Source organism: Nicotiana tomentosiformis, chromosome 8 (genome assembly GCF_000390325.3).
Source record: "Nicotiana tomentosiformis chromosome 8, ASM39032v3, whole genome shotgun sequence".
Taxonomy (NCBI): Eukaryota; Viridiplantae; Streptophyta; class Magnoliopsida; order Solanales; family Solanaceae; genus Nicotiana; species Nicotiana tomentosiformis.
In genome coordinates this window covers 14,331,699-14,358,691 of record NC_090819.1, presented here as the reverse complement: position 1 = coordinate 14,358,691, position 26,993 = coordinate 14,331,699, and positions in this window count along the sequence as shown.

Genomic DNA, 26,993 nt, shown 5'->3' with positions numbered 1-26,993 from the left:
CCGTCATGCTTTACTGTTTGTAGCATATCCAATGAAAACTCAATCCACAGTTTTTGGTCCGATTTTTACCCTTTGGGGTAAAGGTACTTGTACCTTTGCTAAACACTCCCACAATTTGAAATATTTTAAGTTAGGTTTTTTCCCTTTCCATTTTTCATATGGAAAGACAACAAAATATTGAGGGAATTCGTATCTCGGTTCCAGATAGAACACATGGAACTATCACCGGTCATAGACGATTGGGTTGTTCAAGCCGTTACTCAAGGTTTGAACAAATAAAGTTCGGTGGTATCATGACAGCTAAAGCAGAATTTAATTAAATATCCAGCAGTAACCTGGGTCGATGTACATAATCGGTACCAGTCAAAGATCATGGTCGAGGATGATCAATTGGGGACCCCGTCCGGTTCCGTTTATCCAAACAGGCCCGTCGACAAAACTCAAAAGGATATCGACAGAGAACCCCGGCCGAACAGAGATCGGTATCAACCATACAACATAGATCGTAGAAACATCGGCCTAGGACACAATCTCCTCCGAAATGATCAAAGGAATGATCGAGGACAGAGCTCTCGAGGGCTTATGAGCAAAAGTGGCTTCGATAAGCATGCCAATCCCACATAAGCACCACAATTATCAGAATACAACTTCAGCATCAATGCATCAGGTATTATGTCAGCCATTGGGAGAATCAAAGATACTAGATGGCTCAAACCCCTACAAACTGATCCATCCCAAAGAAATTCCAATAAAATATGCAAATACCATGGTAAACATGGTCATAGAACCGAAGACTGCAGACAACTAAGGGAGGAGGTGGATCGTCTATTCAACGAGGGTCACCTTCGAGAATTCTTGAGCGACCGAGCTAAAAACCATTTCAGAGGCAAGGATGCAAATAGTAAAAACAAGCAGGAAGAACCACAACACGTGATTCACATAATCGTTGGTGGGGTCGATATTCCACAAGGTCCCGTGTTCAAACGCACTAAAGTATCAATCACCAGGGAAAAACGAAGTCGAGACTATGTGCCAGAAGGCACTTTATCATTCAATGACGAGGAAGCAGAAGGGGTCTCAAAACCCCACAATGATGCTTTGGTAATCTCTCTCCTTATGAATAAAATTCAGGTTAAACATGTTTTAATTGATCCAGGAAGCTCGGCCAATATTATTCAATCGAGGGTCGTAGAGTAGCTCGGCCTACAAGATCATATCATACCCGCAACTCGGATTCTCAATGGCTTCAACATGGCGAGTGAAACAACAAAAGGTGAAATCATCCTACCAATAAATGTAGCTGGAACTATTCAAGAAACAAAGTTCCACATGATCTATGGCGATGTGAGATACAACGCACTGCTCGGAAGACCCTGGATTCACAACATGAGGGCAGTCCCCTCAACCCTACACCAAATGCTAAAGTTCCCAGCACCGAATGGAGTAAAAATAGTGTATGGGGAACAACATGATGCCAAAGAAATGTTCGCGGTCGACGAAGTAACACCGATATCGGCTCAATCATTCAAGCAAAGTATATTATATAATGCAAGAATTATACAATCCAAAAATAAACAGAACCAACTCAGATGAAGAGTATACTATTATTTTCAGTCAATTGTATGTAACCTTTTAATACGAAAATTCTAAACACACTACACATATATGTATTCATGCATCTCGAATAGCAATTTCGATGGGAAAAGAACTACTCATGCAACATACATATGTAATGCCAGATTATTCACTTCAATAATTAAAACAGACCCAACTCAGAGTATAATGTTAATTTAAGTCAAGTGAATATCATAATTAATAGCTCTAGTGACATTGATCCAACATGTATACTCAGATGGAGAGTAAGTACACGATATCAATTACTAGTATTTCACCTAGTGAGCTTACAATAAATATATCCGATATGGAGGAAGACCTAAAGTCAAGGCGTAAATTTATTACTCTCTTGAAATTAATAGTGGAAGATCATAGAAATATATTTCTATCACCACTTAATCATGATTTTATTTTAGTTACAAAATTGATTCAACCCTTAAACTCAGATGGAGAGTCAATACATGTTACAACAACTAATAATTATACTCAGTGAGTTTATAATAAATTTATCCGATATGGAGGAAGACCTAAAGTTGGCACGTAAATTTATTATCTCACTATAAATAAATAGTGGAGACCATTGGAGTTAATTCCTATCACCACTTGATCACAGCCACGAAATTTTCTCTAAGTATTAAGTTCCAAAACTCACAAAATACTTGTTTAAGCATTTTTAGGAATTTAAAATATGACATACATTCCAACTATATACCAATTCATGTTAAATAAACATGCGTCATCATGTTTCAGATTTAACATAAATAAGACTGACATAAAAGGAATGACTTTTCATATCCAAATCACATTTTAATCTGGCAAACTGCCAAAAACCCATCTAAGCGATCCCGAATTGCCAAAATACGACATAATTTATACAGTGAGTATTTCTTATCAGGTCATTTTCTATGATCCCATCAAATTTCAAGTCAATTGGCGATGATGATCACCAAAACTAGATCAAATTCTAATAAGTCTTTTTAGACAAATTTAAGATTCAACCAATGTGATTTACACTCTTTCCATATATCATATTAAGTTAAATCATCATGTGTAATCATGTTCCAGATTTAACACAAATAAAACCGATATATAAAGAATAGTTTTTTATATTTAAAGCTTATTTAATTTAATAAACTGCTTAAACCCCCATCTTAAAAACCTCAAAATACCAGAAAATAATGTGATTAACTGCATAGCAGTGAATGTTTCTCACCAAGTCATTTTCAATGGATCTACTAAATTTCAGGTCAATTGAAGTTTGTCAAATTCATGACCTCCAAATCTATGATCAAATTCAGAGATTAATCGTTTTAGGCATTCTCATGGATTAAAATAAATATGATCATGCTTTCTATTATCCTTATACTTATTCCATGAGCACATGACATTGATTATGTCCTTTCTTTGGGTAAGATACACAAAATTTCCTCATACATCAAATTGTCCTCCCGTTTTATATACATGAGAATCCAAAATATTACTTTTTATCCTTTAGGGTGAAATACTTAATATCTCTTCTCATGAATATAGTGTTACTAGTATCTAATGGTAAATCCTTTTTCACTAGCATACACTTTTAAAGATAATTTTCACATGGTACATTGAGCACCTTTTTAATGACTCAAATAAATAGACTATTTTAGTAGATCCTATTTATTAATCATAACCCTCAATCCATGTACTGACATAATCACATGTGTATAAAGCTATTAAGAATTTTCAATGATATTAAACAAATAAATCACCTTGGTGATAACAATTTATTTAATCATAAATTCTTAACATATGTATGATTTCATCTCATACGTATAAAACTTTAAGAATTTTCAATAATTTCAAATAAATAAATCACCCTAGTGATAATCATTTATTAATCATAAATTCTCAATTTATAATATTATTATTATATACATATGAGGATAAAAAGAGGAAAACAATGGCCAAGTAGTAAACCCTATATATTTAACTGGCACAAAATTTGATTTCATGAACACCTGAGTTAAAATTCCGGCTAATTCGTTAAATTGCTAACCCACTGCCAAACATGATACATAACTTTAGCCCATGTTCTATCAATTTCCACCATAATATATATGTACTACTTTAGTTTGAAAGTGCCAATAACTAACAACTTCAGAATACCAAGCTATTGCACATACCTTTAAAATTACCAAAACTTTACAATTCCTAGCGAGCTACGACAGACGAAACCAAATTATGGTAATAATTGATTTTGATCAGCCAAAATATATAGAAGTCACATGAAGAATCAAGACTTCACATTGATTAAAAAATCCAAGATGTTGCGTCACCAGCGAGGACTAACCTTTTTAAACAAATATTTTAACTTGGTAAAACTTTGGTCAAAAGTTAAAACACACTTTCAACGAAACAAGGAATTGTTTTGCTGCAGCAACAAGAAAATAGCAAGCATATATTTTCCATCCATTGTTTGTTGATTAAAGAATATAAACTTTTTAGAAATCCCAACAGGTTACTTAATCAGGCTTTCCACGGTCTTTCGTCCGTAGCCGACCAACCAGTATCCTTCGTTTTTCTTTCTCCTTCGTTTGCTTAATTTACCAATCAACAATCGACATTCATACATAATTTTGCATATGTATATTCTGCGTTATCTATTTAGATACAAGCAGACTCTGATACCAATTAATAAAAAACAGGTATAAACAGCGGAAGCAAATAGTTAAGATCACTTGTATGAAATATAGACAACACACAAGTATAGATTCAATCACACATAAAATCGATACTTATCTTTTAAAGCGTGACTGCACTCGCATAAATACCTTCAAGCATGAGCAAAATCCGTCCACTAGATCATCCTCTAGTCTCACGGTCTTCTACCGTGTTATCCAAATAATATCCGAAAATTGCAATTTCGTGTGGGCAAAATTTCTAGGAAAAAGGGGCTGAAATTCGGCCACCATGTCTTCTTATTCTTCTAGGTGAAAAACCTTATGTATTTATAGCACAAGTTTTAAGAGTTAAAACCCTTTTTCAAAACCTGTTAGGTTTTTCTTTCCACCGGAAAAAGGATTCTTTTATTTCCTATTATTTAGGCACATCAGGGACCACATAATTTAATTAACAAGGCTTCAAATTATGGAATTAATTTTTAATTTTCGAAATTAATATTCACCATAATTAATTACGAATTATTTCACTAAAAATTCATAATTGCACTCCTTATTCAATTTCGAAATTCATCCATTAAATCTTATTTAACTCCCCATGTGCAGATTCAGATACTAATTAATTAAATTAAATTACTGACGATTTAATTTATTGATTATTTCCTTTATACTTTCGCTGAACTTATTTCATGTGTCGGATACAAAATTCACCGGCCGGGTTTACACATGAAAACTTATAAGCTTTCATAAAAGTGTATCATCAATATCTAAACCGAGATATGGATTCCATCAACTAACTATTACTTCGCCAATGTACATTATTATTATCTAATTTACCAAGCATATTGACCCACGAAAGTATCTCGCCTTTTAATAAATCAAAATAATAATAATATATACAGCTAATAATAATTATATCAAGATTAAGAGTATAAGTACATTTAATGACTAGAGAGTTTATTTTTGTCACGACCCAAAATTTTTCACCGACGGGACCGTGATGGCGCCTAACATTTCACTTGCTAGGCAAGCCAATGTTAGAGAATCATTTACTAATTTCTTATTTCTATTCAGTAATTAACATTAATTAACTACAGTGAAATATAACAAGCGCGGAATATCATAAATCTGTATTAACTACTACCACCCGGATCTGGAATCACAATTCACGAGCATTCTAGAATTTACAACAAGTAACAGTCTGAAAGAAATACAACTGCCTGAACGAAAAAAAAAACAGTAAGACATAAAGGATAGACGGGGACTTCAAGGTCTGTGAACGCCGATAGATCTACCTTGAGTCTTCGGACAGCGGACCAGTAGCAAATGTCGATCAACCTGAGCCGGTATCAAAATCTGCACAGAAAGTGCAGAGTGCAGCATCAGTACAACCGACCCCATGTACTGGTAAGTGTCGAACCTAACCTCGGCGAAGTAGTGACGAAGCTAAGACAAGACACACCCACATATAACCTGAACAGTATAATCATGCTAGAGGCAACCACAATAAGTAAAACAATAATACAGAAATAATGGGAGGGGAACATACAGTGAGAGAATACAACATAAAGAGTGAGAATAATGAAAGGACATAACTAAATCGGAAATTCTTAAACAAATTGAGCAATCAAGACAGCAAGGAAAACTGCACGGCATCACCCTTCGTGCTTTTACTCTCAACCTCACTAAATAACAAATAAGACTGCACGGCATCACCCTTCGTGCTTTTACTCTCTTCCTCACAATATAAATAAATTATGCACGGCATCACCCTTCGTGCTTTACACTCTTCTTCACCATATAATTAAATTATGCACGGCATCACCCTTCGTGCTTTACACTCTTCCTCACAATATAATTAAATTATATTCCCAAAATCAATAACAACGGATAGAGAGAAGTTTCACAGGAAATCAATATTTCATAAATGATTACTTTCACAATTTAACATCTCAACCTCGAATCAATATTCACAATTTTATCGACCTTGGTGGAACCGGATACAAGTCTTCCAACATTCCAACAACAACAATAAGCATGGATAGCAAGATTTAAGACTACAAAATTGCAAGAAATAGAATTTCACTCGCATGCTATGACTCGACCACAATGTATAGATGCTCTTCACCTCAACTATACGTCGTATTCAACAACAAAACACGTAGCAAATACTCACACAATACATATTTCCTCAAGCCAAAGTTAGACACAATACTTACCTCGCTCCGAAGGCCACTTAATTCTCAATCACAGTTTTTTCCTTGGAATTCACCTCCAAACCACTCGTATCTATTCAAAAATGACTCAATAATATCAAATATTACTAAAGGGATTAATTACATTTCATAAATTAAATTTCACAAATTTTGCTCTAAAAAGTCAAAAAATCGACCTCGGGCCCGCTTGGTCAAAACCCGATGTTCGGACCAAAATTCTTTTATCCATTCATCCCCGAGCCCGAATATATAATTGGTTTTGGAATCCGACCTCAAATTGTGATCTAAATCCACAAATTCCTGAAATCCCTAGTTTCTACCCTAACCCCTAATTCTACCATGAAAACTCTAGTTTCCCCCCTAGCCTTTGCGTTCGCGACCCAGTGGACGCATTCTCGTAGAAGAACATGACCAACCCTCCCCCAGATCCAGAAGTGCTTCGCGTTCGCAATGGTCAGGTCGCATTCGCGAAGGGTAAATCCCCCATCACTTCGCGTTCGCAACCAGGCCTTCGCGTTCGCGAAGAAGAATTCTCAGCCTTACCAGATTACTCTTCGCGTTCGCGAGAGGACCTTCGCGAATGCGAAGAAGGATATGCCAGACACCAGAATCTGTAGAAAACCAGATTTTTTCCAAGTCCAACACATCCCGTGGCCTATCCGAAACTCACCCGAGCCCTTGGGGCTCCAAACCAAACATACACACAAGTCTAAAAATATCATACGAACTTGCTCGCGCAATCAAATCGCCAAAATAACACCTAGAACTACAAATTTAGCACCAAATCAAATGAAATTCTTAAAAACACTTTAAAGTTCCTATCTTCTCAACTGGATGTCTGAATCATGTCAAATCAACTTCGTTTCTTACCAAATTTCACAGACAAGTCTTAAATATCATAATGAAACTGTACCGGGCTCTGGAACCAAAATATGGACATGATACCAACAATGACATGCATCCATCAATTCTTAAAAACAAATAAATTTTCAGACTTTTAATTTTCCTCAAAAATTCATAACTTGAGCTAGGGACCTCCGAATTCGATTTCGGGCATACGCCTAGGTCCCATAATTCGATACGGACCTAGTGGGACTGTCAAAATATGGATCCGGGCCCATTTTCCAAAAATGTTGACCGGAGTCAATTAAAATCAACTTTTAAGGCAAAAATTCTTATTTTCATTAGTTTTCAACATAAAAGCTTTTCCGAAAACCTGCCCGGGGGCTGCGCATGCAAATCGAGGAGGGTAAAATGAGATTTTTAAGGCATAAGAGTGTAGATTCGAGTTCTAAAGTATAAGATGACCTTTAGGGTCATCACAATCTCCACATCTAAAACAATTATTCGTCCTCGAACAGACATAGAAAAGTACTTGGGCTGGTGAAAAGGTGGAGATATCTACTCCGCATATCGGACTCAGACTCCCAAGTAGCTGCCTCAATAGGCTGACCTCTCCACTACACTCAAACTGAAGGGTAACTCTTTGACCTCAACTGACGAACCTGCCAGTCTAGAATGGCCACCGGCTCCTCCTCGTAAGTCAAATCCTTGTCGAACTGGATAGAGCTGAAATCTAACACGTGGGACGGGTCACCATGATATTTCCGGAGCATAGACACATGGAATAACGGATGAACTGAGGATAACCCTGGAGGCAGCGCAAGTCTATATGCTACCTCCCCCACTTTCTCGAGGATCTCAAATGGCCCGATATACCTAGGGCTCAACTTGCCCTTCTTCCCGAACTTCATCACACCCTTCATGGGAGATACCCGAAGTAACACTCTCTCGTCGATCATGAATGCAACATCACGAACTCTACGGTCGGCATAACTCTTTTGCTTGGACTGAGCTGTGCGAAGTCGATCCTGAATAATCTTGACCTTATCCAAGGCCTCCTGAACTAAATTTGTACCCAATAACCGAGCCTCTCCCGGCTCGAACCACCCAACTGGCGACCGACACCGCCTACCATATAATGCCCCATAGGGAGCCATCTGAATGCTCGACTGGTAGTTGTTGTTGTAGGCGAACTCTGTAGGCGGCCAGAACTGATCCCACGATCCTCCGAAGTCTATAACACAAGCGTGGAGCATATCCTCCAAGATCTGAATAGTACGCTCGGACTGCCCGTCCGTCTGAGGATGAAATGTTGTGCTCAACTCAACCCACGTATCCAACTCATGTTGAACTGCCCTCCAAAAGTGCGAGGTAAACTGCGTACCTCGATCAGAAATGATCACACCGTGAAGATGGACGATCTCCCGAATATAAATCTCTACCAGCTGCTCTGAGGAATAGGTAACTGCCACAGGAATGAAATGCACTGACTTGGTCAGCCTGTCCACAATAACCCAAACTGCATCGAACTTCCTCTAAGTCCGTGGGAGTCCAACAACAAAATCCAAAGTGATACGCTCCCACTTCCACTCAGGAATATCTAACCTCTGGAGTAAACCACCAGGTCTCTGATGCTCACACTTTACCTGCTGGCAATTTAGGCACCGAGCTACATAGGCAACTATGTCCTTCTTGATTCGCCTCCACCAATAATGTTGTCTCAAGTCCTGATACATATTGGCGTTTCCCGGATCGATAGAATACAGGGAACTGTGGGACTCCTCAAGAATCAACTCACGAAGTCCATCCACATTAGGCACACAAATAAGACCATGCATCCTCAAAACTCCGTCATCACTAATAGTAACCTGCTTGGCACCACCATGCCGTACTGTGTCTCTAAGGACAAGTAAATGAGGATCGTCATCCTGCCGATCTCTAATGCGCTCAAATAAAGAAGACCGGGCAATTGTACAAGCTAGAACACGACTGGGCTCTGAAATATCTAACCTCACGAACTGGTTGGCCAAGGCCTGAACATCCGATGCAAGTAGTCTCTCACCAACTGGAATATATGCGAGACTACCCATACTGATTGACTTTCTACTCAAAGCATCGGCCACCACATTGGCCTTCCCGAGACGATATAATATAGTGATATCATAGTCTTTCAATAGCTCCAGCTACCTCCTCTGCCTCAAAATGAGTTCCTTCTGCTTGAACAAATACTGCAAGCTCCGATAATCAATGAATACCACACATGGCATGCTGTAAAGATAGTGCCTCCAAATCTTCAGCACGTGAACAATGGCTACCAGCTCTAGATCATGAACAGGGTAATTCTTCTCGTGAAACTTTAGCTGCCGCAAAGCATATGCAATAACCTTACCACCCTGCATCAATACCGCACCCAGACCAATACGAGATGCGTCACAATATACTGTATAAGATCTTGAACATGTGGGTAACACCAATATCGGCGTCGTAGTCAAAGCAGTCTAGAGCTTCTGAAAGCTCGCTTCACACTCGTCTGACCACCTGAACGGGGCACCTTTTTGGGTCAATCTGGTCAATGGGGCTGCTATGGATGAAAATCCCTCTACAAATCGATGGTAATAGCCCGCCAAACCCAGGAAAGTATGGATCTCTGTAGCTGATGTAGGTCTAGCCCAATCCTGAACTACCTCAATCTTCTTAGGATCCACCTAAATACCCTCTGCTGATACAACGTGACCTAAGAAAGCAACTGAACTCAACCAAAACTCTCATTTTGAGAACTTAGCATATAACTAGTTGTCTTTCAGAGTCTAAAGAACGATCCGTAGGTGCTGCTCATGCTCCTCTCGACTGTGGGAGTAGATCAAGATATCATCAATAAACACAACCACAAAAGAATCCAGGTAGGGTTTGAACACCCGGTTCATCAAATCCATGAATGTTGCTGGGGCATTTGTCAGCCCAAATGACATCACTAGAAACTCATAATGCCCATACCGAGTCTGAAAAGCTATCTTAGGAACATCGGATGCCCTAATCCTCAATTGATGGTAGCTAGATCTCAAATAAATCTTTGAAAACACCTTGGCACCCTGAAGCTGATCAAATAAATCATCAATCCTCGGCAATGGATATTTGTTCTTGATGGTGGCTTTGTTCAACTGTCGATAATCTATACACATCCTCATCGATCCATAATTCTTCTTCACAAACAACATAGGTGCACCCCAGGGCGAGACACTAGGTCTAATGAAGCCCTTATCAAGCAAATCTTGCAACTGCTCATTCAATTCTTTCAACTCTGGTGGGGCCATGCGATATGGTGGAATGGAAATAGGCTGAGTGCCCGGAGCCAAATCAATGCAGAAATCAATATCCCTGTCGGGTGGCATCCCCGGCATGTCTGCAGGAAACACCTCTGTAAACTCACGAACAACCGGCACCGAATCTATGGAAGAAACCTCCGCACTAGAATCGCGGACATAAGCCAAATAAGCTAGACACCCCTTCTCAACCATATGTCGAGCCTTCACATAAGAGATAACTCTGCTGGCAGAATGGCCAAAATTCCCTCTCCACTCTAATCGAGGCAACCCCTGTAAGGCTAAGGTCACCGTCTTGGTGTGACAATCTAATATAGCATGATAAGGTGACAGCCAATCCATACCCAGTATGACATCAAAATAAACCATGTCGAGAAGTAGGAGATCTACACGAGTCTCAAGACTCCCAAGGGTGACCACACACGAACGATAAACACGATTTACAACAATAGCATCTCTCACTGGTATGAACACATATACAGGAGCACTTAAAGAATCACGGGGCATAACCAAATAGGAAGCAAAATAATATGACATATATGAGTAAGTAGATCCCGGATCTAATAGAACTGAAGCATCTCTACTGCAAACTGAAACAGTACCTGTGATAACAGAGTCAGATGACTCAGCCTCAGGCCTGGCTGGGAAAGCATAACACCGGGGCTGGGCCCCACCACCCTGAACTACGTCCTTCGGACGACCTCTAGCTGGCTGGTCTCCACCTCTAACGTTCTGACCTCTACCTCTGGTTGCTTGACCCCTGCCTCTGGCTGGCTGAGTAGGTGGTGCAGCAACTGGTGCCGGAACCATGGCATGAGAACTCTGATGCTGTGAGTTGCCCGTTTGTATAACATAACTTCGGCTGTTGTGACTGCTGACCCTGAAACTGACCTTGTCGACCTGAATAACCACCCTGATGACTCTAGAGTGGAGGTGCACTAATAGGAGCTGGTGGCGCACTGTAGGCTAGCTGGTCGGAATAATGCATCTGAGGGCCACGACCACCTGAGGCACCGTGAGATGCCTGAAGCGCTAAATGAAACAACCTGGGAGGATGGCCTCTAGGTGAGGCACCGCTGAACTCACCGGAATAACGAGGTCTCTTGTCAGACCCCTGACCTCCCTGAGTAAGAACCAGTTCAACTCATCTGGCGACATTAGCAGCCGCCTGAAAAGAAATCTCACTTCCCGTCTCCTTAGCCATATACAATCTGATAGGCTGAGCAAGTCCATCAATAAACCTCTTCACCTCTCTCTCTCTCTCTCTCTCTCTCTCTCTCTCTCTCTCTCTCTCTCTCTCTCTCTCTCTCTCTCTCTCTCTCTCTCGGTGGGAAGTAGAAGAATAGCATGACGGGACAAATCCACAAAATGGGTCTCATACTGAGTAACAGTCATACTGCCCTGCTAGAGAGACTCAAACTGACGGCGACGCTTCTCTCTCAATGTGATAGGCAGAAACTTCTCTATGAAGAGCTGAGAAAACTGGTCCCAAGTAAGAGCAGGCGACCCAGCTGGTCTGGTCAACAAGTAATCTCTCCACCATTTCCTGGCGGAACCAGTCATCTGAAATGCAGTGAAATCGACCCCATTGGTCTCCACTATACCCATGTTCCGTAAAACCTCGTGACAGCTGTCAAGATACTCCTAGGGATCCTTTGAAGGAGCACCGCTGAAGTTAACAAGAAAGAGCTTGATAAACATGTCTAATCTCCATAAGGCCTCAGAAGACATAGCTGGCCCATCTCCGACCTATGCCGCAATAACTGGCTGAACTAATCTGATTGGATGAGCTACTGGAGCCTGATACTGGGGAGCTATCTGTTCCAGAGCGGGAGTGGTGGGAGTATGGGCTCCTCCTCCAGCCTGAGATACTGCTGGTGCCATGGGAAATGCGCTAGTTTGGGCCATACTCTCCATAAGGCCCACCAAACGGACCAAAGCGTCCTGAAGTACTAGGGTGTCAATGAACCCCTCTAGAACCTGAGGTGGTCCGGCAGGAACAGTCCGGGCTGGAATCTCCCCGTCAAGCTCTATCTGAGGTTCCGTTGTTGGGGCTGTTGTTCGGGCTCTAGGCTGAGCCCTGCCCCTGCCTCGACCTCTGGCACAGCCTCGGCCTCGACCTCTGCCCCGCGTAGGAGCTGTCACTGGAGGCTCTGACTGTTGCTCAGTTGAGGAAGCGGTACGTGTTCTTGCCATCTGCGAGAGAATAAGAGTAGAAGAGTTCAGTCAGTATTGAGAAAGCAAAATCGCATGACAGAGAAGAAAATAAGTGAAACTTGTTCCTAAACTTCATAGCCTCTAGAAGATAAGCACAGACGTCTCCGTACCAATCCTCCAAACTCTACTAAGCTTGCTCGTGAATCGTGAGACCTAGGCAACCTAGTGCTCTGATACCAATTGTCGCGACCCGAAATTTTCCACCGACGGGACCGTAATGGCGCCTAACATTTCACTTACTAGGCAAGCCAACGTTAGAGAATCATTTACTAATTTCTTATTTCTATTCAGTAATTAACATTAATTAACTACAGTAAAATATAACAAGTGCGGAATATCATAAATCTGTATTAACTACTACCACCCGGATCTGGAGTCGCAATTCACGTGCATTCTAGAATTTACAACAAGTAACAATCTGAAAGAAATACAACTGCCTCAACGAAAGAAAATAGTAAGACATGAAGGATAGATGGGGACTTCAAGGTCTGTGAACGCCGACAGGTCTACCTTGAGTCTTCGGACAGCGGACCAGTAGCAAATCTCGATCAACCTGAGCCGGTATCAAAATCTGCACAGAAAGTGCAGAGTGCAGCATCAGTACAACCGACCCCATGTACTGGTAAGTGTCGAACCTAACCTCGGCGAAGTAGTGATGAGGCTAAGATAAGACACCCACATATAACCTGAATAGTGTAATCATACTAGAGGCAACCACAATAAGTAAAACAATAATGCAGAAATAATGCGAGGGGAACATACAGTGAGGGAATACAACATAAAGAGTGAGAATAATGAGAGGACATAATTAAATCGGAAATACTTAAACGAATTGAGCAATCAAGACAGCAAGAAAAACTGCACGGCATCACCCTTTATGCTTTTACTCTCAACCTTACCAAATAACAAATAAGAATGTACGGTATCACCCTTCTTGCTTTTACTCTCTTCCTCACAATATAAATAAATTATGCACGGCATCACCCTTCGTGCTTTACACTCTTCCTCACAATATAATTAAATTATGCATGGCATCACCCTTCGTGCTTTACACTCTTCCTCACAATATAATTAAATTATATTCACAAAATCAATAACAACGGATAGAGAGAAGTTTCACAGGAAATCAATATTTCATAAATGATTACTTTCACAATTTAACATCTCAACCTCGAATCAATATTCACAATTTTATCGACCTTGGTGGAACCGGATACAAGTCTTCCAACATTCCAACAACAACAATAAGCATAGATAGCAAGATTTAAGACTACAAAATTGCAAGAAATGGAATTTCACTCGCATGCTATGACTCCATCACAACGTATAGATGCTCGTCACCTCAACTATACGTTGTATTCAACTACAAAACACGTAGCAAATACTCACACGATACATATTCCCTCAAGCCAAAGTTAGACACAACACTTACCTCGCTCCGAAGGCCACTTAATTCTCAATCACAGTTTTTTCCTTGGAATTCACCTCCAAACCACTCGCATCTATTCAAAAATGACTCAATAATATCAAATATTACTAAAGGAATTAATTACATTTCATAAATTAAATTTCAAAAATTTTTCTCTAAAAAGTCAAAAAACTAACCCCAGACCCGCTTGGTCAAAACCCGAGGTTCGGACCAAAATCCTTTTACCCATTCATCCCCGAGCCCTAATATATTATTGGTTTTGGAATCCGACCTCAAATTATGGTCTAAATCCACAAATTTTCGAAATCCCTAGTTTCTACCCTAACCCCTAATTCTACCAAGAAAACTCTAGATTTTAGGTTGAAAACTCAAGAAATGTAATGGGTAATTGAAAGAAAATGGTTTAGAATCACTTACCAACAATTTGGGGAAAAAAATGACTATTGAAAATCGCCTCTACCCGTTTGGTTCTTGAAAATTATTGAAGAAATGGCTCAAACCCGTGTTTGGAGTTTGTTTTAAGTCACTGGAAAGGCCTTCATCGCGTTCGCGAGAGGCCTGTCGCGATCGCAATGCACAACGGCCTAAGGCCTTCGCATTCGCGAGTCTTCCTTTGCGTTCGCATAAGGCAACTCCCCTCTAGCCTTCGCGTTCGCGACCCAGTGGACGCGTTCGCGTAGAAGAACATGACCAACCCTCCCCCAGATCCCCAAGTGCTTCGCGTTCGCGTAGAATAACATGACCAACCCTCTCCCAGATCCCCAAGTGCTTCGTGTTCGCAATGGTCAGGTCGCGTTCGCGAAGAGTAAATCCCCCATCACTTCTCGTTCGCGACTAGGCCTTCGCGTTCGCGAAGAATAATTCTCAGCCTCACCAGATTACTCTTCGCGTTCGCGAAAGGACCTTCGCAAACACGAAGAAGGATATGCCAGACACCAGAATCTGTAGAAAACCAGATTTTTTCCAAGTCCAAAACATCATGTGGCCTATCCGAAACTCACCCGAGCCCTCGGGGCTCCAAACCAAACATGCATACAAGTCTAAAAATATCATACAAACTTGCTCGCGCAATCAAATCGCTAAAACAACACCTAGAACTACAAATTTAGCACCAAATCAAATGAAATTCTCAAGAACACTTTAAAGTTTCTATCTTCTCAACTGGACGTCTGAGTCACGTCAAATCAACTCCGTTTCTCACCAAATTTCACAGACAAGTCTTAAATATCATAATGAAACTGTACCGCGCTCCGTAACCAAAATACGGAGCCGATACCAACAATGCCATGCATCCATCAATTCTTAAAAATAAATAAATTTTCAGACTTTTAATTTTTCTCAAAAATTCATAACTTGAGCTAGGGACCTCTGAATTCGATTCTGGGCATACGCCCAAGTCCCATAATTTGATACGGACCTACCTGGACCGTCAAAATACTGATCCGGGCCCATTTTCTAATAATATTGACCGGAGTCAATTAAAATTAACTTTTAAGAAAAAAATTCTTATTTTCATTAGTTTACAACATAAAAGCTTTTCCGAAAACCTGCCCGGGCTGCGCACGCAAATCGAGAAGAGTACAAATGAGATTTTTAAGGCTTAAGAGTACAAATTCGAGTTCTAAAGTATAAGATGACCTTTTGGGTCATCACAATTTTATTAAGTCAGTATAAAATACTTATCTCTACTTGGCCCGTTCAATACATACAAAATGTACTAGCACAAGAAGTTGGAATTAAACCATTCCCATAATCAAGATAAATTATATTTAATCTTGTGCTACAATCATCCATGATGATTTATCCAATTCCATCATTAGATTGTGACTCAAACTTTATACTTATAAGAACCGATGATTTAATCTTCTGTTTATAAGCTAAACTCTATACACTAAATCATTTACTATATAAGCAAAGGACACAGACTAATATATGATCTATTTAAAACTTTATTAAAACTGAATAAATAATTATTTCATAATAAATACTATTTCTAAACCAAACCCATAGTTAATCGTATACATCCCAACAGATCTTAATTGGGATCCAACACAAAAGCAACAAGAGGCAGAGCAAGAAAGGAAGGGAGCGAAGCAACATTTTGATATCATCTCTCCAAATAGAGTCACAGTTACCATCCCTGAAGATTTACTTCAAACAGAACAAAAGAATTAAGCTAATGAGGATGGTTTCTCTCCGGTTAAAAATGGCAAGGACTTAAAAAATAATGGGAAGAAGAACAAAGTCAAGGCTAACCTTCCAGGAGACGGAAGGAACAAAAACTAATCCCCCACTGGTTTTTTCCATGATTAACATCATTTTCTGAAATATCTGAGGTGTGGATTCTAAAAATGCCATTCAAAGGCTAAAACAACTTATGACCATCAACAAGGTGGAACTCGTTGCTATCCTGGAACCCTTCTTCACCATGAACAAAATTGAAAGGTACATGAACTATCTTGGCTTACATCACTGTATCTCCAACACTTATGGTCAAATTTGGTTTATGTGGCTTGGTAACTACCAGACTAGTGTTATTGCTAATTACGACCAACATATCAGTATCCAAATTAATTATGCCAATGCCAATTGCAATCTCTTTCTTACTGTTGTTTATGTAAAATGCACTGCAATTGAAAGGAAAGATTTATGGAGTAGTTTGGAATTTGCTCATGGTCAGATTACCGGGCCATGGTGCATTTGTGGTGATTTTAATATTATTCTGGATTCTGAAGAGAATAAAGGGGGTAGACCTCATAGAATGCATAAAAGTCTAGATTTCAGCAATTGTATGGCTGCGTGTGAAGTTGTCAAATTGGGGTATGTTGGCCGCAAGTTCACATGGTGTAACAATTGGGAGCCTAAAAAATGATTTGGAAAAGACTTGATATGGTCTTCATTAACGATCAATGGTCTCAACTGTTTCAACATAATATGGTGAGGCATCTAGCTAGAATTGGCTCTGACTATCGACCTCTTCTTGTTAAAAGCTATAATAGCCAACATAATTGTGATGACCCAAGAAGGTCATCTTATATTTTAAAACTCGAATCTGCACTCTTAATACTTAAAAATCTCATTTTTACCCTCCCCGATTTGCGTGCCCAGTCCGGACGTGTTTCCGGAAAACTTTTATGTTGAAAATTGATGAAAATAAGAATTTTTTCCTTAAGAGCTAATTTTTATTGACTTCGGTCAATATTTTTGGTAAACGGGCCTGGATCTATATTTTGACGGTCTCGGTGGGTCCGTATCGAATTATGGGACCTCGGCGTATGTCCGGAATCGAATTCGGAGGTCCCTAGCTCGAGTTATGAATTTTTGATGAAAATTAAAAGTCTGAAAATTTATTATTTTAAAGAATTTGGTTAACGTTTGATCTTGTTGGTATCGGGCCCGTATTTTGGTTCTGGATCCCGGTACAGGTTCATTATGATATTTAAGACTTGTCTGTGAAATTTGGTGAGAAACGGAATTTGTTTGACGTGATTCGGACGTCCGGTTGTGAAAATAGAAATTTTTAAAGTGTTCTTGAGAATTTCATTTGATTTGGTGCTAAATTCGTAGTTCTACGTGTTATTTTGGCGATTTGATCGCGCGAGCAAGTTCGTATGATGTGTTTAGACTTGGGTGCATGTTTGGTTTGGAACCCCGAGGGCTCGGGTAAGTTTCGGATAGGCTACGGGATGTTTTGGACTTAGAAAAATTTGGTATTTTGCTGCAGCAGGTGTTCTTGTCTGTCCTTTTTCGCGTTCGTGAAGGCTCTCTCGTGAACGCGAAGGGTAAGCTGATCAGGCTGGAATTTTCTTCTTTGTGAATGCGAAGGCTTGGTCGCGAATGCGAAGCGATGGGGGCGTTACCCTTCGCGAACGCGACAAGCTCATCGCGAACGCGTAGTGTTAGGCACTGGAGGGGGAGGTGAGTCAGTACTTCCTTCATCCTGAACGCGAGCAATGTCTTGTGAACGCGAAGGCCAGGGGGTAGCCTACACGAACGTGAAGGCTTGGCAGCTTATACTCTTCGCGAACGTGACAGTGCTCTCGCGAACGTGATGAACACTGCCGCCCAGTACTTAAAACAGAATCAAAACGGGAATTGGCCATTTATTTCATTTTCTCAAAAACCAAATGGACTAGAGGCGATTTTCAAGAGACATTTTCCTCCCCAAAGTGTTGGTAAGTGATTCTAAACCATTTTCTTTCAATTATCCATTTCATTTCATAAATTTTCAACCTAAAAATCTAGAGTTTTCATGGTAGAATTAGGGGTTTGGGTAGAAACTAGGGATTTCGAAAATTTGGGATTTAAACCTCAATTTGAGGTCGGATTCCAAAACCAATTATATATCCGGGCTCGAGGGTTAACAGGTAAATGGATTTTGGTCCAAACCTCGGGTTTTGACCAAGCGGGCCCGGGGTCGATTTTTGACTTTTTGAAGAAAAATTTGGAAAATTTAATTTATGCAATATAATTGATTCCTTTAGCAATATTTGATATTATTGAGTCATTTTTGAATAGATACGAGTGGTTTGGAGATGAATTCTAGAGGAAAGTTGTGATTGAGAATTGAGTGGCCTTCGGAGCAAGGTAAGTGTTGTGTCTAACCCTGACTTGAGGGAATTAGGAACCTCAGATTATTTGCTATGTGAAATTCATGTGAGTGGCATATATGTGAGATGACGAGTACTTATGCGCCGCCAATTTACCTGTTTCCCCCGTTTTTCTTATATTGTCTCTTTCCTATGCCTAATTGCTACTTGTTTATACTAGTGTTGTTAAATTGATCATTCTCAATATGGTTGGAGCTATTGAAAGACTATGATATCACCATATTGTATCATCCCGGGAAGGCCAATGTGGTGATCGATGCTTTGAGTAGAAAGTCATCTAGTATGGGTAGCCTTGCGCATATTCCAGTCGGTGAGAGACCGCTTGCACTAGATGTTCAGGCTTTGGCCAATCAGTTCGTGAGGTTGGATGTTTATGAGCCTAGTTATGTTCTAGCCTTTATCGTTACTCGGTCTTCGTTGTTTGAGAGCATCAGGGAGCGACTGTATGATGACCCTCATTTGCTTGTCCTTAGGGACACGGTGATGCCAAGCAGGTTACGGTCGGTGATGATGGAGTTTTGAGGATGCAGGGTCGTGTTTGCGTGCCTAATGTGGATGGACTTCATGAGTTGACTCTAGAGGAGGCTCACAGTTCCCAGTATTCTATTCATCTGGGTGCCGCCAAGATGTATCAGGACTTACGGCAACATTATTGGTGGAGGAGGATGAAGAAGGATATAGTTGCATATGTAGCTCGGTGTCTAAATTGTCAGCAAGTCAAGTACGAGCATCGGAGACCTGGAGATTTACTTCAGAGGTTAGAGATTCCTGAGTGGAAGTGAGAGCGTATCACTATGGATTTTGTTGTTGGACTCCCACGGACTCAGAGGAAGTTCGATGCAGTTTGGGTCATTGTGGACAGGCTGACCAAGTCAGCGCACTTCATTTTTGTGGCAGTTTCCTATTCTTCGGAGCGGTTGGAAGAGATTTACATTCATGAGATCGTTCGTCTTCACGGTGTGCCCGTGTCTATCATTTTTGATCGAGGTACGCAGTTCACCTCGCACTTTTGGAGAGCAGTACAGCATGAGTTGGGTACGCGGGTTGAGTTGAGCACAATATTCCATCCTCAGACGGATGGGCAGTTCGAGCGTACTATTCAGATCTTGGAGGATATGCTACGCGCATGTGTTATAGACTTCGTAGGATCGTGGGATCAGTTATTGCCCCTTGCAGAGTTCGCCTACAACAACAGCTATCAGTCGAGCATTCAGGTGGCTCCCTATGAGGCACTATATGGTAGACGGTGTCGATCGCCGGTCGGATGGTTTGAGCTAGGGGAGGCTCAGTTGTTGGGCACAGACTTAGTACAGGATGCCTTGGATATGGTCAAGATTATTCAGGATCGACTTCGCATAGCTCAGTCCAGCAGAAGAGTTATGCCGACCACAGAGTTCGTGATGTTGCATTCATGGTCGGGAAGAGAGTGTTTCTTCGGGTATCACCCATGAAGGGTGTAATGAGGTTCAGAAAGAAGAGCAAGTTGAGCCCTAGGTATATCGGACCTTTTGAGATTCTGGAGAGAGTGGGAGAGGTGGCTTACAAGCTTGCATTGCCACCCGGCTTATCAGCAGTTCATCCGGTGTTCCATGTGTCCATGCTTCGAAAGTATCACGGTGATCCGTCCCATGTGTTAGATTTCAGCTCTGTCCAGTTGGACAAGGATTTGACTTACGAGGAGGAGCCGATGGCTATTCTAGCCCGGCAAGTTCGCCAGTTGAGATCAAAGAGTTACCCTTCAGTTCGAGTGTAGTGGAGAGGTCAGCCTATTGAGACAGCTACTTGGGAGTCCGAGTCCGATATGCGGAGTAGATATCCCCACATTTTCGCCAGCTCGAGTACTTTTCTATGTCCGTTCAAGGACGAACGGCTGTTTTAGAGGTGGAGAATGTGATGACCCAAGAAGGTCATCTAATATTTTAGAACTTGAATCTGCACTCTTAAGCCTTAAAAATCTCATTTTTACCCTCCTCGATTTGCATGCACAGTTCGGGCGTGTTTCCAGAAAACTTTTATGTTGAAAATTGATGAAAATAAGAATTTTTGCCTTAAAATTGATTTTGGTTGACTTCGGCCAACATTTTTGATAAATGGGCCTGAATCCGTATTTTGATGGTCTCGGTAGGTCCGTATCGAATTATGGGACCTAGGCGTATGCCCGAAATTGAATTCGGAGGTCCCTAGCTCGAGTTATGAAGTTTTGATAAAAATTAAAAGTCTGAAAATTTATTGTTTTTAAGAATTTGGTTAACGTTTGATCTTGTTGGTATCGGGCATGTATTTTGATTCCGGAGCCTAGTACAGGTTCATTATGTTATTTAAGACTTGTCTATGAAATTTGGTGAGAAACGGAATTGGTTTGACGTGATTCGGACGTCCGGTTGTGAAGATAGAAATTTTTAAAGTGTTCTTGAGAATTTCATTTGATTTGGTGCTAAATTCGTAGTTCTAGGTGTTGTTTTGGCGATTTGATCGTGCGAGCAAGTTCGTATGATGTTTTTAGACTTGGGTGCATGTTTGGTTTGGAGCCCCGAGGGCTCGGGTGAGTTTTGGATAGGCTACGGGATATTTTGGAATTAGAAAAATCTGGTATTTTGCTGTAGCAGGTGTTCTGGTATGTCCTTATTCGCGTTCGCGAAGGCTCTCTCGCGAACGTGAAGGGTAAGCTGGTCATGCTGGAATTTTCTTCTTCGCGAACACGAAGGCTTGGTCGTGAACGCGAAGCGATGGGGGCGATGCCCTTTGCGAACGCGTAGTGTTAAGCATTGGGGAGGGGGGAGTGAGTCTTTCCTTCATCGTGAACGCGAGCAATGTCTCGCGAACGCGAAGGCCAGGGGGTAGCCTACGCGAACGCGAACAAGGTCTCGCGAACGCGAACAAGGTCTCACGAACGCGAAGGCTTGGCAGCTTATAATCTTCGCAAACGCGACAGTTCTCTCGTGAACGCGATGAACATTGTCTCCCAGCACTTAAAACAGAATCAAAACGGGAATTGGCCACTTATTTCATTTTCTCAAAAACCAAACGGACTAGAGGCGATTTTCAAGAGTCATTTTCTTCCCTAAAGTATTGATAAGTGATTCTAAACCATTTTCTTTCAATTACCCATTTTATTTCATAAATTTTCAACCTAAAAATCTAGAATTTTCACGGTAGAATTAAGGATTTGGGTAGAAACGAGGGATTTCGAAAATTTGGGGATTTAAATCTCAATTTGAGGTCGGATTCTAAAACCAATTATATATCCGGGCTCGGGGGTGAATAGGTAAATGGATTTTGGTCTGAACCTCGGGTTTTGACCAAGCGGGCCCGGGTCGATTTTTGACTTTTTGGAGGAAAAATTTGGAAAATTTAATTTATGCAATATAATTGATTCCTTTAGCAATATTTGATATTATTGAGTCATTTTTTTAATAGATACGAGTGGTTTGGAGGTAAATTCTTAAGGAAAAGTTGTGATTGTCAATTGAGTGGCCTTCGAAGTAAGGTAAGTGTTGTGTCTAACCCTGACTTGAGGGAATTAGGAACCTCAAATTATTTGCTGTGTGAAATTCATGTGAGCGGCGTATATGTGAGGTGACGAGTACTTATGCGCCGCCAATTTACCTGTTTTTCCTGTTTCCCCCGTTTTTCTTATATTATCTCTTTCTTATGCCTAATTTTTACTTGTTTATACTAATGTTGTTAAATTGATCGTTCTCGTCATGTTTACGGATTTTCTGGTGATAATTGAGTATTTATTTCAAAGTTGAGATTGATATTGTGGAATCAAATGTTGAAGTAAGGTTTGTAATTGTTATTCTATCTCCCTATTGTTATTTATTCATTGCATTATGGTAAGAGAGAGTGTTAATGCATGAAGGGTGATGTCGTGCCATATTGTGAGTGTTAATGCATGAAGGGTGATGCCGTGCCATATTGTGAGTGTTAATGCACGAAGGGTGATGTCGTGTCATATTGTGAGTGTAAAAGCACGAAGGGTGATGTCGTGCCATGATATGAGAGTTAATGCACGAAGGGTGATGTCGTGTCGTTTCTATTGATTTTATGGTGAGATTGAGAGTAAAAGCACGAAGGGCGATACCGTGCATTTTTCTTTGACTGTATTCGTGTTCCTGTTGATTCATAGTATATTGATTGTTCCAGTTCTCATTTTGTTGTTGCTATTCATTTCGTATTTCCCCCAGCATGTTTTCCCCTCCCGATATTTTCTATCTAGCTCTTCATTACTATTATTTGTATATATACTATTAAATTGTACAGGTTGATTTGTATGTGCCTTGCCTTAGCCTCGTCACTACTTCGTCGAGGTTAGGCTCGACACTTACCAGTACATGGGGTCGGTTGTACTGATACTGCACTCTGCGCTTTCTGTGCAAATTTTGGTACCGGCTTGGGGTGATCGAGATTTTTGCTATTGGGTCGCTATCCGGAGACTCAAGGTAGATCTGTCGGCGTTCACAGACCTTGAAGTTCCCGACTATCTTTTATGCTCTACTGTTTCTTTCATTCCGACAGTTGTATTTCTTTTAGACTATCACTTGTAGTAAATTCTAGAATGCTCGTAAATTGTAACTCCAGATCCGGGTGGTAGTAATTAATATAATTTTTTATATTATTCCGCACTTATTATATTTCATCTTAGCTAATTATTGTTATTTACTGAATAGGAATAAGGATTGGTTTAAATAATTCTCTAACGTTGGCTTGCCTAGCAAGTGAAATGTTAGGCGTCATCACGGTCACGACGGTGGGAATTTCGGGTCGTGACAATAATGGGATCAAATACTTTAAATTCCTTGATTTCTGGTCGAATCAACCAGATTTTTTGCAGTTGGTAGAAGAAGTGTGGCACACTCAGATTAATGAAAATCCTATGTGGAGGCTATAACACAAATTGAAGCTTTTAAGTAGGAAGCTTACCCACTAGTCTAAAGAAGTCATTGGTAATATTTTTAATCAAGTCAACATCTGGGAAGCAAAGATACAAGAACTGGAGGAACTACTTGACCTTCTCAATAACAATGCTCAATCCAGAGAAGAGCTGAACAAAGGGCATGTTGAATATATCAGGTGGATGGGAATGCAAGATACCTTGTTGAAATAGAAGGCTAAAATCAGATGGTTTGAGGAAGGTGATTCTAATACCACTTATTTTCATAGTGTTATCAGAGATAGAAGAAGAAAACTTTGGCTTTATCGAATAAAGAATCATAGAGACAACTGGATCCAAGGGAAATATAACATTGCTAAAGCTGGGGCCCATCAGTTCCAACACCTTTTCAACTTGCATCATGATTTCAGAGATCATGACATTCCTAACTACATCCCCAACTGTATAACTGAGGAGGACAATGTCAACCTCAGTGTCATACCTGAATATGAGAAAATCAAGGAAGGTGTGTTTAGCATGAGTTCTTCTAGCTCAGCGGGGCCAGATGGCTACAATGGGACTCTTTATCACAAATGTTGGAATATTATCTAAGATGATATGCAGGATTTTGTCCAGGATTTCTTCAATGGTAGAGGGCTTATCAAATTTTATTCACATACTTGTTTGGTTCTTATACCAAAAGTGGAATCTCCTATGGTTTTCTCTGACCTCGGGCCAATTAGTCTGAGTAACTTCTCCTGCAAAATTATTTCTAAAAACTTGTCTAGAAGGCTCAATCCCTTGCTTAACAAGATTATATTCGAGAATCAAAGCGGCTTCATCAAATGGAGAATGATTATTGAAAATGTTCTACTTGCTCAAAGATTGTCCAGAATATTAAACAGGTTAACACTAGTGGCAACATCATTATGAAACTTGATATGGAAAAAGCCTACGACGGAATGTCATGGACCTTTATTATGGCAGTTATGAGGAAGTTTGCTTTCAATGAAGAATGGATTGACCTAATCTTTAGACTGGTTGATGATGTCTGGTATTCTATCATTATTAATGGTACTAGAAAAGACTTCTTCAGCTCTTCTCAATTGCTCAAACAAGGGGATCCCTTATCCCCATCTCTTTTCATTATTGGAGCTGAAAAATTATCCAGATCTCTCAACAGTCTCATTGGTATGACCAATTTTACTCCATTCACTATGGATTGCAGAGGCCCCATTATTAACCACCTAGCCTATGCCGATGATATTATTATCTTTAGTGGAGGGGACAATAAGTCTATTAAACTTATCAAGAAGGTGATCAGGAGGTATGAGAATGCCTCAGGTCAGAAAGTTAATAATGTAAAAGGCTTCTTCATTACTGCCCCTAACACCTCAGCTAGCAGGATTAACAAGATCAGAAATGCTTCAGGTTTTATGGATAAAAGCTTCCCTTTCAACTATCTGGGGTGTCTTATTTATCAAGGAAGGAAAAATACTACTCTGTTCGATGGTATGTTGTCTAATATTATGAGAGGCTCAATGTTTAGCAGGGTAGAATGCTCTCCTATGGGGGTAAGCTGAACCTAATTTAACACGTTTTACAATCTCTCCCCATATATATTCTATCTGCCTTGAATCCCCCTAAAATTATGCCCAAACTCATGGAGAAATATTTTGCTAATTTCTTTTGGGGAACTTTCGAAGAAAAAATAACTATCACTGGAGTGCCTGGAAGAACCTTTGTTCGTCTAAAGAGGAAAGTGGTTTGGGTATTAGAAGGATAGATGATATTACCGAGTCTCTTAACATTAAAAGATGGTGGAGGTTTAGAACCCAACCCTCACTTTGGACCACCTTCTTTAGGAATAAATATTGTAAGAGAGCTCATGTTGTGGCCAAAATTCCTATCTCCTTTGACTCTTACGCCTGGAAAGGTATGATGAAGATTAAGAAGAAGGTTGAGCCTAACATCATCTGGAAAATTCAAGCAGGAAACTCGAGTTTCTGGTGGGACAATTGGACAGGTTATGGGGCATTGTCCATGCTTGTTCAAGATCAAAGAAAATCTGCTAAACTTCAAGTCAAGCATTATATTTGCAATGGGATATGGGATACTACAAAGTTGAATGATATTCTTCCTGCTCATATTGTTGACATTATCTCTAAGATCACTATGGGTAATAGTAACACTAAGGATTTGCCAAATTGGAATATCTCTGAAAATGATTTATTCTCCAACAACTCTGTCTGGCACTCTATTAGAGCGCGAAGGCAAAAAAATGAGTTCATCAGTAAGGTTTGGCATAACTCTATCCCTTTTAAATGCTCTTTTTTAACTTGGAGGATTTTTAAGAAAAGACTCCCTTTTGATGACATTATTAGCAAATTTGGTACTAACATTGTTTCTAGATATTTTTGTTGTAATCATTCACAGATTGAGACCATGCAGCATGTGTCCAATGGAAGTGATGCAGCACAGTTCATATGGAATGAAATCGGCAAACCTCAGGGAATGAAGCATTAACTTGAACCTATTATTGGAATTTTCAAGAGATGATGGGATGCAAAAACTACTAACACAATACACAAACAGATTATGCAGATTGCGCCTACTATCATATGCTGGAAAATTTGGAAGCAATAGACCTCATGTAGATATAGCAATAAGAAAAAGTTTAACCATAATGTTATGAAGTACCAAGGGGTCTGGATCATCAAGCAGGCAATTGCGAAGGTAGTTCCTGGTATTGATAGCAAGGTCTAGTGGCCTACTTATTGTGATAAGATAGAAAAACTCAAGCCGATTCAAACTTGAAAGCAAGTTAGATGGGAAACACCCTCGGCAAATACTATCAAGGTCAATACTAATGGGAGCTTCATCAAAGAAATTTGCGTGGCAGGTATTGAGGGTATTGTGAGAAATAGTAATGGTGATTTGATCATGGCTTTCTCAGTCCCCGTACAGAGTAATATCAATAATATGACTGAAGCTCTTGCAGGTAAGTTTGGAGTAAAATGGTATAGCCATCATGGGTTTACTAATTTTATTCTTGAACTTGACTGTCTGAACATTGCAAATATGTTGACAAAAAAAGAGGCCAACAACCTCAAGATTAAGCATATTGTGGACAATATCATCAACAACATAAATGATGCTAATGTCTGCGTGCAACCCTGCCTTAGGGAGGGTAACCAAGTAGCTGATTGTCTCGCTA